Genomic DNA, 11,635 nt, shown 5'->3' on the forward strand with positions numbered 1-11,635 from the left:
CAAACCGACAGCAGTTTGAACAAAGTAGAAACGTATTTCTCTTTCACATATAAATCAGATGGTAAGGAGTCCAGAGCTAATCTGAGGCCTCTTCATCACAATGTCCCCAGAGGCCCAGGCTCCTTACAAATGTTTGCTGTGGCTTCCCCAAGATGTGGCCCGTGTTTTCATTCTCCAAGTTGGCTGCCAGGATGGCAGCTATTGTATTCAGGAGAAAGAGACAAAAAAGGGAAAAAAACAAATGAACAAGCGAACGAGGTCTGGTCCAGCTGTCTTTTTGGAAAAGTGCTTATAACCTATTAGCCAAAACTTAGATATATGGCCACGCCCAGTAGCCAGAGAAACTGTAGTCTTTATTCTCAGTGACTGTATGTAGACTGAAATGGTGTATGTGTGTGCTTGGGGAGGAAGGGGCTGTTGGGGGGTGATGATGAGAGTGGATGGAAATGTGGATGGAAATTGGAGGGAAGGTGCAGCCTTTTGCCACCTGTTGAGCTGGCCTTAATAAGAGATGCCACACGTTCATTCTAGGTATCTTTCTTGACTCTTCTCAGGGCAGGGTATCTCACCTCTCTCTCCATGTCTCTTACTCTCATTAACTCTGCCATTGCACTGGCTTGAACTACATGCATGAATTTCTAATCTAAATAGTCGAATCCCCAGACCTTTCAGTTGGTTGACGTTTTCCTGGTACACGGTGCCACTCTACCCGAATGAGTTCCTTCTTGTACTTCCTGACTCCATATGAGAAGAAGGCTAAGACAGGGTCAGCCTCTATGGGGTGGCCTGAGATAGGCCTCTTCCTTTTTTTTTTTTTTTTTTCTCTTATGATTCCTCCTTATGTAAAATGAGGAGCCAGGTCTGGCTGGGAACTTGTCATCAGGGTATAGGAGCAGGAAGTTTGATGATGTCCCAAGTCCAAGTAGAACTCTACCAGGGAACTCAGTGTTCGGTGTCATTGAGTCCGGGCTGGGTTATCAATTACCATCAGGTATTAATGGTAATTCCCTACTTCTTGGTGTTCCCTACTTCTTGTTCATTCACCATTTACGTGGAATTCTTGGCACACTATTAAGGGAGGGACAATATTTAATAAGTGAATGACTAAATGAAAAGGAATCTAACTAACGCCTTCCCTGAGCCTCAGTTTCCCCAGTTGTGAAATGGAAGAAGAGAAGAGTAACCTCACAAAGTGGCTGTAAAGACTAAAGAAAAGATGGGGAGTGGTACTTGGCACATAAGAGGCACTGGGTGAATGGCGGCCACTCTGGGCGGTCGTGGTGCTGGCAACCATAGCTTTAGCATCTCCAGTGATAGGCATTCAATGTCTGCCTCAGGTACTGTCCCTATTCTGTGGTTTGACTCAAACCCCCAGTGGGGCGAGACTGTGGCAAAGGAGTAATCTGAAATTAGATTTGCCACTACGATTCCCAAATCAGAATCCACTTTCATTTAATACGTCTCCATGCCGTGAGGGGTGCAGCTGTGCCGGGGATTAAACAAGGAGGACGGATCCGTCTTCCGAAGAAGGGAGAATTTCCTGTACTGGTCTGTCGAGATATTTGCCTTCCCACCATTTGTCTGGGTTGGATCCCAGATGCCCCCTCACACTGGCTTTCTCCCTCGCAATAACCAGAGATCGTTTTAAGCATCAACTCATGGAACTGAGAAGAGAGATGGACACACACTAATGTCAAGGTCTCCTGGGTGCGTCGAAAATAAATATTATTCCTCTCTTCCCAGTCGTCACACCATCCTCCAGGGATGCCCAGTATTTATTTGTCAGCTGTGCCAGCAGGTCTGGGAGAGGATCCCATAGGAGAAAACGGATCAAGGTCATGTAACATATCACTTCAATAAATTGAAGGCAAATTATTCAATACTTCAAAGCAATGTTGAGGTTCTTGAGAAGGGGCTCGCCTCAAACCCTCAAACAATTCTACCACTAGCGTAACTTCCCCGTTTCCTGATAGAAAACAACTTGGGCAGCATGATAAAATTTGCTGGAGGAGGTAAGGGCCCATCACTCAGCAACTAAGTCAACAATCCCTGTCTCTTGGATATTCCCTGTGAAAGCCCCATTGCCGTTTCACAATAATCTTAAACCAACTGTGTCAATTCAAAAAAGTTCCCAGGGCTTGTGGAAGACTGGTACAAAGTGGCCCATTAAAATAATTCAGGCATGGAGTCTATTTGCCAACTTTAAGAATGGGGGCGGCTTTAGAATAAACCACGTGTGTCAGTCACCAATATGTCAGGTGTTGGTGGAGACCATATAAACGAACTCGTCTTGTTCAATACAATGTTTTTCTTTCATCACCTTGCATTTTTTCTCTCATGGTTGATGAGAGCTGAATCTTATGATGTGGTGGAAAAGGCGCTGGACTGGAGTTAACTAGAAGCATGTTATATAATTTGGGGCAAGTAATTTTTATTTGGGGCTCCAGTGACCCAGCTGGAAAAGGGGGTAATTGGACCATAGGTAGGAGATTTTATATTTGGCATACAGGTCATATAACTCTCGACTGTCCTACCCATCACAGACATCACTAATTGATCCTTTTATTCTTTCCTGCGTATCCCAGATACAGTCTCAGAATCCATTTCAACTCAAAGTTTCAGGGGGCCACCACCAATCGATCCAAGATAGACTTTGAGGAGAACCTTCTCTATCATTCCTACAGCAGATGATCTCAAAGGTCTTCATATTGTGCAAGTACTATATTTATGGAGGGTAATTGTCCATGTCACCATTGCTTTAAGTGTGTAGAGGAACTTTCTACTTTCAGGCCTCCAGCCTAGCCCTGTAAGCTTCCTTCAAAAGAACATCAATGGGGGTTAAGGTTTCCAAATAATAAACCACTCACGAGTTTTAAAAAAGCTGGTTGAGTCTCTCATCCCGTAAAAGCTTCAGAAGGACATGGGAGAGCTTAATGGAGATGACCTCAAAGTGATCCAGGGGACCGTCTGGATGATTGGCAAGATCTGCCTAGAACCAGAAGACAAGGAAGCTTCGCTGGACTCGTGAGTGAGGTTTCTTCGCAGACCCAAGCTCAGTCCTACCCGCTTGGTAGGGATTTGCTTTTCCTTCAGATTATAGCTGATGAAGGCATCTGTCTGCCTCTCAGAAGTCCTTGGAAGGAACATGGGAAATTGTGGCTGGGTCTGAGGTTTTTACACAACATCATAGCAGCGATAAGTCCATCCTGGACCTGGCACATCTGTTGAGGCTGACATATGGCAGAGTAATGCTTCCCTAAAGCAATGCCACTTTGGTCAAAGAGCAATTCTGGTGCAGCTGAGAAAAGAATATGGGTCTGAAGCCCGTTCGTGTGTGATGCTATTGGGCATAGCTGTTCCTGGCCTCACGACGCATCTGTGAGCTTTTCCTCCACCAACCCTAGTGTTAAAGGTGATAAAACTATGATCCCATAGAAGGATGGTGTCTGGCACTACTCCTTTGGGACACAGGCCATGAAACTCACAGTGGCCTATCACCCAAGTTTCCGTGGTGCAGAATCTTCTCTGATTTGGGCAAATGCCCCACAAGGTAGGGATATCAGAATAAGGCTCTGGGCTTCCCTGGTGGCGCAGTGGTTGAGAGTCCGCCTGCCGATGCAGGGGACGCGGGTTCGTGCCCCAGTCCGGGAAGATCCCACATGCCGCGGAGCGGCTGGGCCCGTGAGCCATGGCCGCTGAGCCTGCACGTCCGGAGCCTGTGCTCCGCAATGGGAGAGGCCACAACAGTGAGATGCCCGCGTACCGCAAAAAAAAAAAAAAAAAAAAGAATAAGGCTCAAAGTAGCGACAGAAGCAGGAGAAAATGTTTTGAATTCTGCTGGCTTTCACTTTTGTCTGATGTACACATAAGTCTCAGAGTGATGTTACCTGAGATATTGCACATCAAGCACTTAGCACAGGGTCTGGCAGGTAGAAAGAGCTCAGTAATGGGAGATATTGAGTGGATAATTATAATAGCATCATAAGTAAGCTTCCAGCCTCGAACTTTATCTTCTCTGGTCCTCTCTCCACTCCAAGCAACAGTGATGGTGACGATGATGTTGATGTTGATGGAGATAAGTGTAGTAATGGTTTTCCCATTTTCAAGCGCTCACTGCACGCCAAGTAAGATTGCCTACATTACCTCATGCAATTCTTTTAGTGTTTATAAATATTATTGTGCCAATTTAACAGTTATGGACAGTAAGGCTCGAGGAGGTTAACTTGCAAAACTCTTAACAGCTAGTGACTGTAGGAGCCAGGATCTGAACCCCACCCCCTTCTCTTAATCACTGTCTTTCATTCACTTGCCCAATTAGGATTCATCAGGGACCTACTAATCTAGTCTATGCACCATTTCTGATTCTGGGGACACAGCAGGGAACAAGACAGAGAAGATCCCTGCTTGCATGAAACTTCAATTTTAGTCGAGGCAGACAGACAAGGAAGAAGGGAAATGCGAACTAGATGATTTCAGATAGCAGTAAGGACTCCAGAGTAAAGACCTCAGTGAGACACCATAGGGAGTAACAGAGGGAGGAAAAGCAATTAAATCGAGTGCTAAGGAAGGGCCCTCTAAGGAGGACACGTTGAGATCTGAACATAGGAAATTGTTCGCACTTAAGGATCTCAGGGCAGAGGCTTCCCTGGTGGAGAAGTGGTTAAGAATCCGCCTGCCAATGCAGAGGACAAGGGTTTGAGCCCTGGTCCGGGAAGATCCCACATGCCGTGGAGCAGCTAAGCCCGTGAGCCACAGCTACTGAGCCCACGTGCCACAGCTACTGAAACCCAAGTGCCTAGAGCCCATGCTCCACAACAAGAGAAGCCACAGCAATGAGAAGCCCGTGCACCCCAACGAAGAGTAGCCCCTGCTCTCTGCAACTAGAGAAAGACCGCGCACAGCCACGAAGACCCAACGCAGCCAAAAATAAATAAATTTTTTAAAAAAAGGACCTCAGGGCAAATCATATCAGACATGCGGAAAGACCCTGAGGCAGGAGTGACCTTGCCATGTTTAGGGAAAATCAAGGCAGCTAGAGTGGCTAGAGATGATAGACGTGATTGTTCCAGCAAGAGATGAGTTTGAAGAAGTAAACAAAGGCCAGTTCACTAAATTATCCCTGACATTTGATGCAGAACTTGGCACATCTTCAATGATCAATGAATGATACTGAATGGATAACTTCTTTGCCTTAAGCTGGTTCCTCACCAGACTTCCTTTCTCTTTACCATGAGGAATGCTTTTCCATATTTTCTGATATTCAAAAAGCTGTTAGGACTGGGAAAATTCAAGAAAGAGTTCATGTTTAAGCAGAAAGGACTGAAAAGAACTTCCCAAGCTGGGCTCAACTGACCTCATACATGCTACAAACATTTCTTGAATGCCTACTCAGTTACTGCCCTAGGGATACTCCAGCTCCTTGTTTCCATTTGGAAGGTAAAACTAGTCCTGTTTGGGCTTCCCTGGTGGTGCAGTGGTTGAGAACCTGCCTGCTAAGGCAGGGGACACGGGTTCGAGCCCTGATCTGGGAGGATCCCACATGCCACGGAGCAACTAGGCCCATGAGCCACAACTACTGAGCCTGCGCGTCTGGAGCCTGTGCTCCGCAACAAGAGAGGCCGCGATAGTGAGAGGCCCGCGCACCGCGATGAAGAGTGGCCCCTGCTTGCCACAACTAGAGAAAGCCCTCGCACAGAAATGAAGACCCAACACAGCAAAAATAAATTAATTAATTAATAAACTCCTACCCCCAACATCTTAAAAAAAAAGAAAAAACCTAGTCCTGTTATTCCCCAGAGGTAAGGAAACTGAGTCTTATCCATGAGTCACCCTGGGCTCAGGCAAGAAGTTCAAAGCTCTAAATGGACTGTAAACACACAAGAGTCCCAAGTCCTAAGAGTCACTAGATCAGCAGTTGAGAAGGTTAGCCTGAGAGTCCTTGGACTTGGATTTAAATCGTGGGTCTGCCACTTTCTAGCTAAGTTGTCCTGGGCCAGCTACGTCACCTCTCTGAGCCTCAATTTCCTCATCTGTATTATGGGGATAATAATAATATCTTACTCATGTGAGGATACATTCTTAGTATACGTATAGTCCCTCCTCTCTATACCTTGACATAAAGTGTTGATAAGATAGCAAATGCTTATTTTATTATTATTAATAATATTATTATTTAGATAATTTTGCCTCATAAAAGAACCTGAGGAAAACTACTTGTCCTGAAAAGTGCAGCCAGAGTGTGGTATCAGAGGAAGAATGTTGCATTAGAAGCCATGAATCCCAGCTTCTGGTTCTAGCTCTGATCCCTACTTGCCGTGTTATCGTAGGCAGCTCATTTTCCCAATCTGGGCTCTGAATACCGCGGTTTGCCTCTCAGCTCAGAAATTCCAGGTTCCTTTACCTCTAGAGCAGAGCATCGAGGCAAGCAAAGGCTATGCTTCCCCAAACCTGCAGTGCCTTTCCCGGTGGAACCAAAATCCATCCAGCTGCCTCAACCCTTTGGTCCTGTGTATACTGGCACATACACAGCTTCCACGTGGGCATGACTATGTCAAAACAAGCTTTCCTCTGCCCCAAGGGGTCAACCTCACTTCTGAAAATCAAGCAGCTGACTGAGTCCAGGTCCAAGCATCGTGGGAGCTGGAGCACAGAGCAAAGCATGTGCATTCACATTCCACGATGATTATGTCCAGTGATGCAGGAACCAGCTTCTTGACAGGGAGGAAGTTCCTACAGGTTGGCGTGACCTTCCTAGCCATGTGTTTATTTGACAGCCCAAGGCAACGAACTCACAGACGGGAAGGGAAGAGAGAAGGAAGGGAAGGGATAGAAAGGTTATTTAAGCACAAGAGCATCCTCTCGGGTCAGCCAAATACATTTAAAACTGTAACAACAGGAGATCATATAAGCAGGTTGAGAAAAAAGAAGATAATCAGAGACTCAAAGGACCTAGGGAGATGCTGAAACCGGGAAACAGGTACTTTGTCTACTTAGTACTTAGGTGCATTAATTGTTACTGAATCCACTTGGCACGTCATAAATACTCAAGAATTATTTGTGAAATGAATGAATGACGGGAAAACATTATTGTTGGCTAGAGCTACCAATGAAGGTGTTTCAGGTTAAATGGGTTGTGGGAGATGGGCAGGATTTGGATTGCCAGAGGGGGGAAGTAATTAAGGAAGAACACCAGCTTTAACACAGATCCTCAGGAGAGAATCAGGTTGGCCTGGTGTGTTCAGAGACGTATTAGTCAGACGAAGCGAGGCTACGCTGAGGTCAATTTCCCTGGAATCTCGGTGACTCAATATAATAAAGGTTGATTTCTTACTCAAGTTGTATGCCCAGTGCAGGCTGTCAAGGAGCTCTGCCCCACGTACTCACTCCAGGACCCAGGCTGATGGCAGCACTGATATCTGTCAGTTAGCTGCATCATTTGCAACATGAGTTTTTATGGTCACCACAGTAGGGAAAGAGATCTCGTGGAGAACTTGAATAAGCTTGGATTCAGTGGATTGACAATAAAGCAAAAAAGACAGAGGTTAGACTTAAGGGGAAATTTTCTGGCCCTCAGAGTTGCAGAGGTTCCTAAAATGGGGGAAAGCAGTGAGTCTCCCTCCTTAGAGCTATCAAAGCACCATAGAGATATTTCCCTGTATCCCCAAAATTTCTCCAAAATATGCAGGGAGGATATTTCTCCAAAATAAGTGGGCATAGCTAACAGGACATCAGAACTATATTCCCACTGCTGGTCTAACCGATCTCCGTGCCAGTTGGGCAGATTCCCCACTTCTAGAAAGATACCTGTAGATAACTGTCATCCCAGAGATCTATGATAGCAACCAAGTTCCAGACCCTTAATCTCAGAGAAACAGTGATTCTAAAATTATGAGAAAGGCACTGAGCGTGGTAATCATATTTAGGATATAGGAATAAGTAAAATATACTTACCTCACTGAACAGAGATGATCCTTGAGGGTAATCGTAGATCTCCCAGACATCCCAACATGTGGTAGATATTATGGCAGACTGTATTCTCGAAAACTAGCTGCAATACCATCTCCAGTCTCATCATTTATTCTTAAAATATGACTTTGACCCTCTTCTCATTGAAAGGAGGCCGTGTGATCCCTCTGTTTGAATCTGGGTAGGCTTATGACGGTAGTGAAAGTAGCATCATGACTTCCAAGAATAGGTCACAAAAGGCAACGCAGCTTCTGCCTGCTTCTCTTGGGACACTCACCTTTGGATCCCAGCTGCCATGCTGTGAGGAAGCCCAATCAGCTTCGTGGCAAAGTCACATGTTGGTTTCCCAGCTGCGAATTCAGGCTCCTAGAACTCAATTTCTATGCTGTGAGGAAGCCTGTACTCTCTTCCCACAAAGGAAGACTGCATAGAGAAGCCATGTGCGTGTGTTCTGGTCAACAGTCCAGCAGAGATCCCAGAGCACCAACCACCAGACATGTGAACGAACGTGCTGTTAGAGTCTTCCAGTGCCCAGCTGTCAAGTCACCCTTAGCTTTTGAGTCTTTCCTGCTGAAACTCAGGCATCCTGAAATAGATGCAACTAATTCTCATATTGCCCTTTCTGAAACCCTAACCTCTAGAATAATAAAATGGTTATTTTATACCACATGGATTTGGGTAGTTTGTTATACAGCAATAGAAACCAGAATGGCTACTGAGTATAGCTGGATCATCTAAGGCTTTAGTCTAATGATAACATTCTGGTTACCAGAGCATTCTAGTTAGTTCACTGACTGTCTACTAAGACACCATAGTGCCAGGATTTCAGAGTTGAGTTGAAAGTTTACTGGTCCTTAGTAGCAAAGCGTTTTTGTTCTTGCTACATCCAAAAACAGCATTCCCCAAAAGATCACCCCATAAGGATATGGGTGACCTGAGTTTTCCCAGGATTCTGCAGTGGGGGATAGGATTGAGATCATATTCAGAGAAGTAAGGTTAATTTCATTAGCTTATGTCCCCAAATATTAAATCTTTTGTTAACTGCTCTTATTATTTCTGAGACTCTCTAGGGATGTCTTGCCTTTATTTACAGAGTCTTCTTGTGTTCTTCCAAATCTAAGCTCCCTTACTGATTTTGGTATTGAATTATTTTTCATACTGTTTGCTATCCTTCATTTAAGATCTCACTCTATGGGAGAATTATGCGTTCCTGTTCCAGTGATGTCAGAGTCAGTCAAGTGACTTACTTTGGCCAGTGGCATATAGACAGAAGTGGCATATACCACTTCCAAGCACCAGCTCTAAGATCTTTTAAGAGCCATTGAGTGGTTTTACCATATTCTTTTTTCTTCCCCCTCTACCGTAAGGTCATCAAGGCCCAAGATATTGTTTATTCCATGGACATATAACATGAGCAAGAAATAAATCTTCATTGTTGTGAAGCACTGGGATTGGGGGTATTTCTCACTGCAGCACAACTTAACCTAAACTGATTGATACACTACTAATGCCTCACTATTGAGACAGCACTGATGCTAACGCCAAGAGCTAACCTAACCTCCCGGAGCTTCCACAGCTGATACCTCGGTAGTGTTAACATGGGTACCTTTGCCCTCTATTATCTCCCTCAAGTCAGATCCATGTTGAGTTCCAGAAAAAAATAAGGGGAATACTCTTCACCTCTACATGGTGTCACCTAGGACCTAAATCAGAACTCTTTGTGCCTAGCAGACCACAAAACCTAGTGACAGCAGTTCCTGCAGCTTTTGCCTCTACTCCCTCTGCCCCAAGGATACAGAAATAGATTCCAAGATTCTCTATTCTGGGAAATAGGTTTTCTGTCATTTTTGCCATTCTTTCCCTTTTCTTCCTCTCTGAGATGTTTCACTTCCTCCTCACATTTCCCTTTCTCTCATGCAGATTAAGACATGCAAAATCACTCCTGTGGGCTTGGGTCCTATCACTTTATCAGACACTCCCAGACATATCTGAGTCCCAGATCAATAAGACAAGATACCACCTCTCTCTCCTTCAAGGACAGTCTATAATTCTTCTTCCAGATACCCCCATGGGTAGCACCCTGGCTTTCTTTGGTAAGATTCCTTCATCAAGGAGATGGAGCCTCCCTCTAGCATCCTTTATAAGTAGCAACTCCGTGCCCACTTTAGCCCATCCTACTTCTTTTTTTGTTTGTTTATATATTTATTTTTTAAAATTTGTTCAATAGTTAAAGGTTACTTTCCATTTACCGTTATTACAAAATATTGGCTATATGCCCCGCCTTGTATATACAGTACATCCTTGAGCCTATCTTACACCCAATAGTTTGTACCTTCCACTCCCCCATCCCTATATTGCTCCTCCCTCCTCCCCACTGGTAACCACTAATTTGTTCTCTGTAATTTGTTCTCAGACTCTGTGAGTCTGCTTCTTTTACGTTATATTCACTAGCTTGTAGATTTGGTTTTATTTTGTTTTTTGGTTTTTTGGCTGTGCTGGGTCTTAGTTGCGGCATGTAGACTTCTTACTTGTGGCATGTGGCCTCTTAGTTGCAGCATGCAGGCTTCTTAGTTGCAGCATGTGGGCTTCTTAGTTGCAGTATGCGGGCTTCTTAGTTGTGGCATGCGGGCTTCTTAGTTGCAGCATGCGAACTCTTAGTTGCGGCACGCATGCGGGATCTACTTCCCCAGCGAGGGATCAAACCCGGGTCCCCTGCATTAGGAGTTCAGAATCTTACCCACTGGACCACCAGGGAAGTCACATCTTGTAGATTTTTAGATTCCATATATAAGTGATATCATACAGTATTTGTCTTTCTCTGTCTGACTTATTTCACTTAGCATAATGCCCTCCAAGTCCATCCATGATGCTGCCAATGGCAAAATTTTGTTCTTTTTTATGGCTGAGCAGTATTCCAGTGTGTGTGTGTGTGTGTGTGTGTGTGTGTGTGTGTGTGTGTATAATACATGTTCTTTATCCATTCATCCATCGATGGGCACTTAGGTTGCTTCCATATCTTGGCAATTGTAAATAATGCTGTTACGAACACTGGGGTGCACATATCTTTTTGAATTAGCGTTTTATTTTCCGTTATATACCCAGGAGTGGAACTTCTGGGTCATACGGGAAAAGAATTTGAAAAAGAATAGAAAAAATACATTTTTTAAAAACCACAGTGAGATATCACCTTACACTTGTCAGAATGGCTAACATCAAAAAGAACACAGATAACAAGCGTAGGTGAGGATGCGGAGAAAAGGGAGATCCTTGGACACGGTTGGTGGAAATGAAACTTGGTGCAGCCACTGGGGAAGACAGTGTGGCAGTTTCTCAAAAACCTGAAAATAGATCTACTCCTTTATTTTTATTTTTCTTGTTAGCATTTACCATCGTCTGATATGTTATCCAATTGTTTACACTCTGCATCCTCCTCTAGAATGTGTGTGTGTTTATTGCCCTAGTACTAGCATCTAGAACAGTGTTTGGTATATAGTATGTGTTCAATAGATATTTTTTGAATAAAAATAATGAAAACTCTTTCGATTTAAAATAATAGTATTGAATGGAGCCTTGGACTTTCAAAATGAATCCCATGGAGATCCACTCCATGTGGAGAGAGTATTAGTTCTTCTACTCACAGGTCAGTTGGACCACTCTGATTTTATTTGCT

The sequence above is a fragment of the Pseudorca crassidens genome, chromosome 12 (genome assembly GCF_039906515.1).
Source record: "Pseudorca crassidens isolate mPseCra1 chromosome 12, mPseCra1.hap1, whole genome shotgun sequence".
Classification (NCBI taxonomy): Eukaryota; Metazoa; Chordata; class Mammalia; order Artiodactyla; family Delphinidae; genus Pseudorca; species Pseudorca crassidens.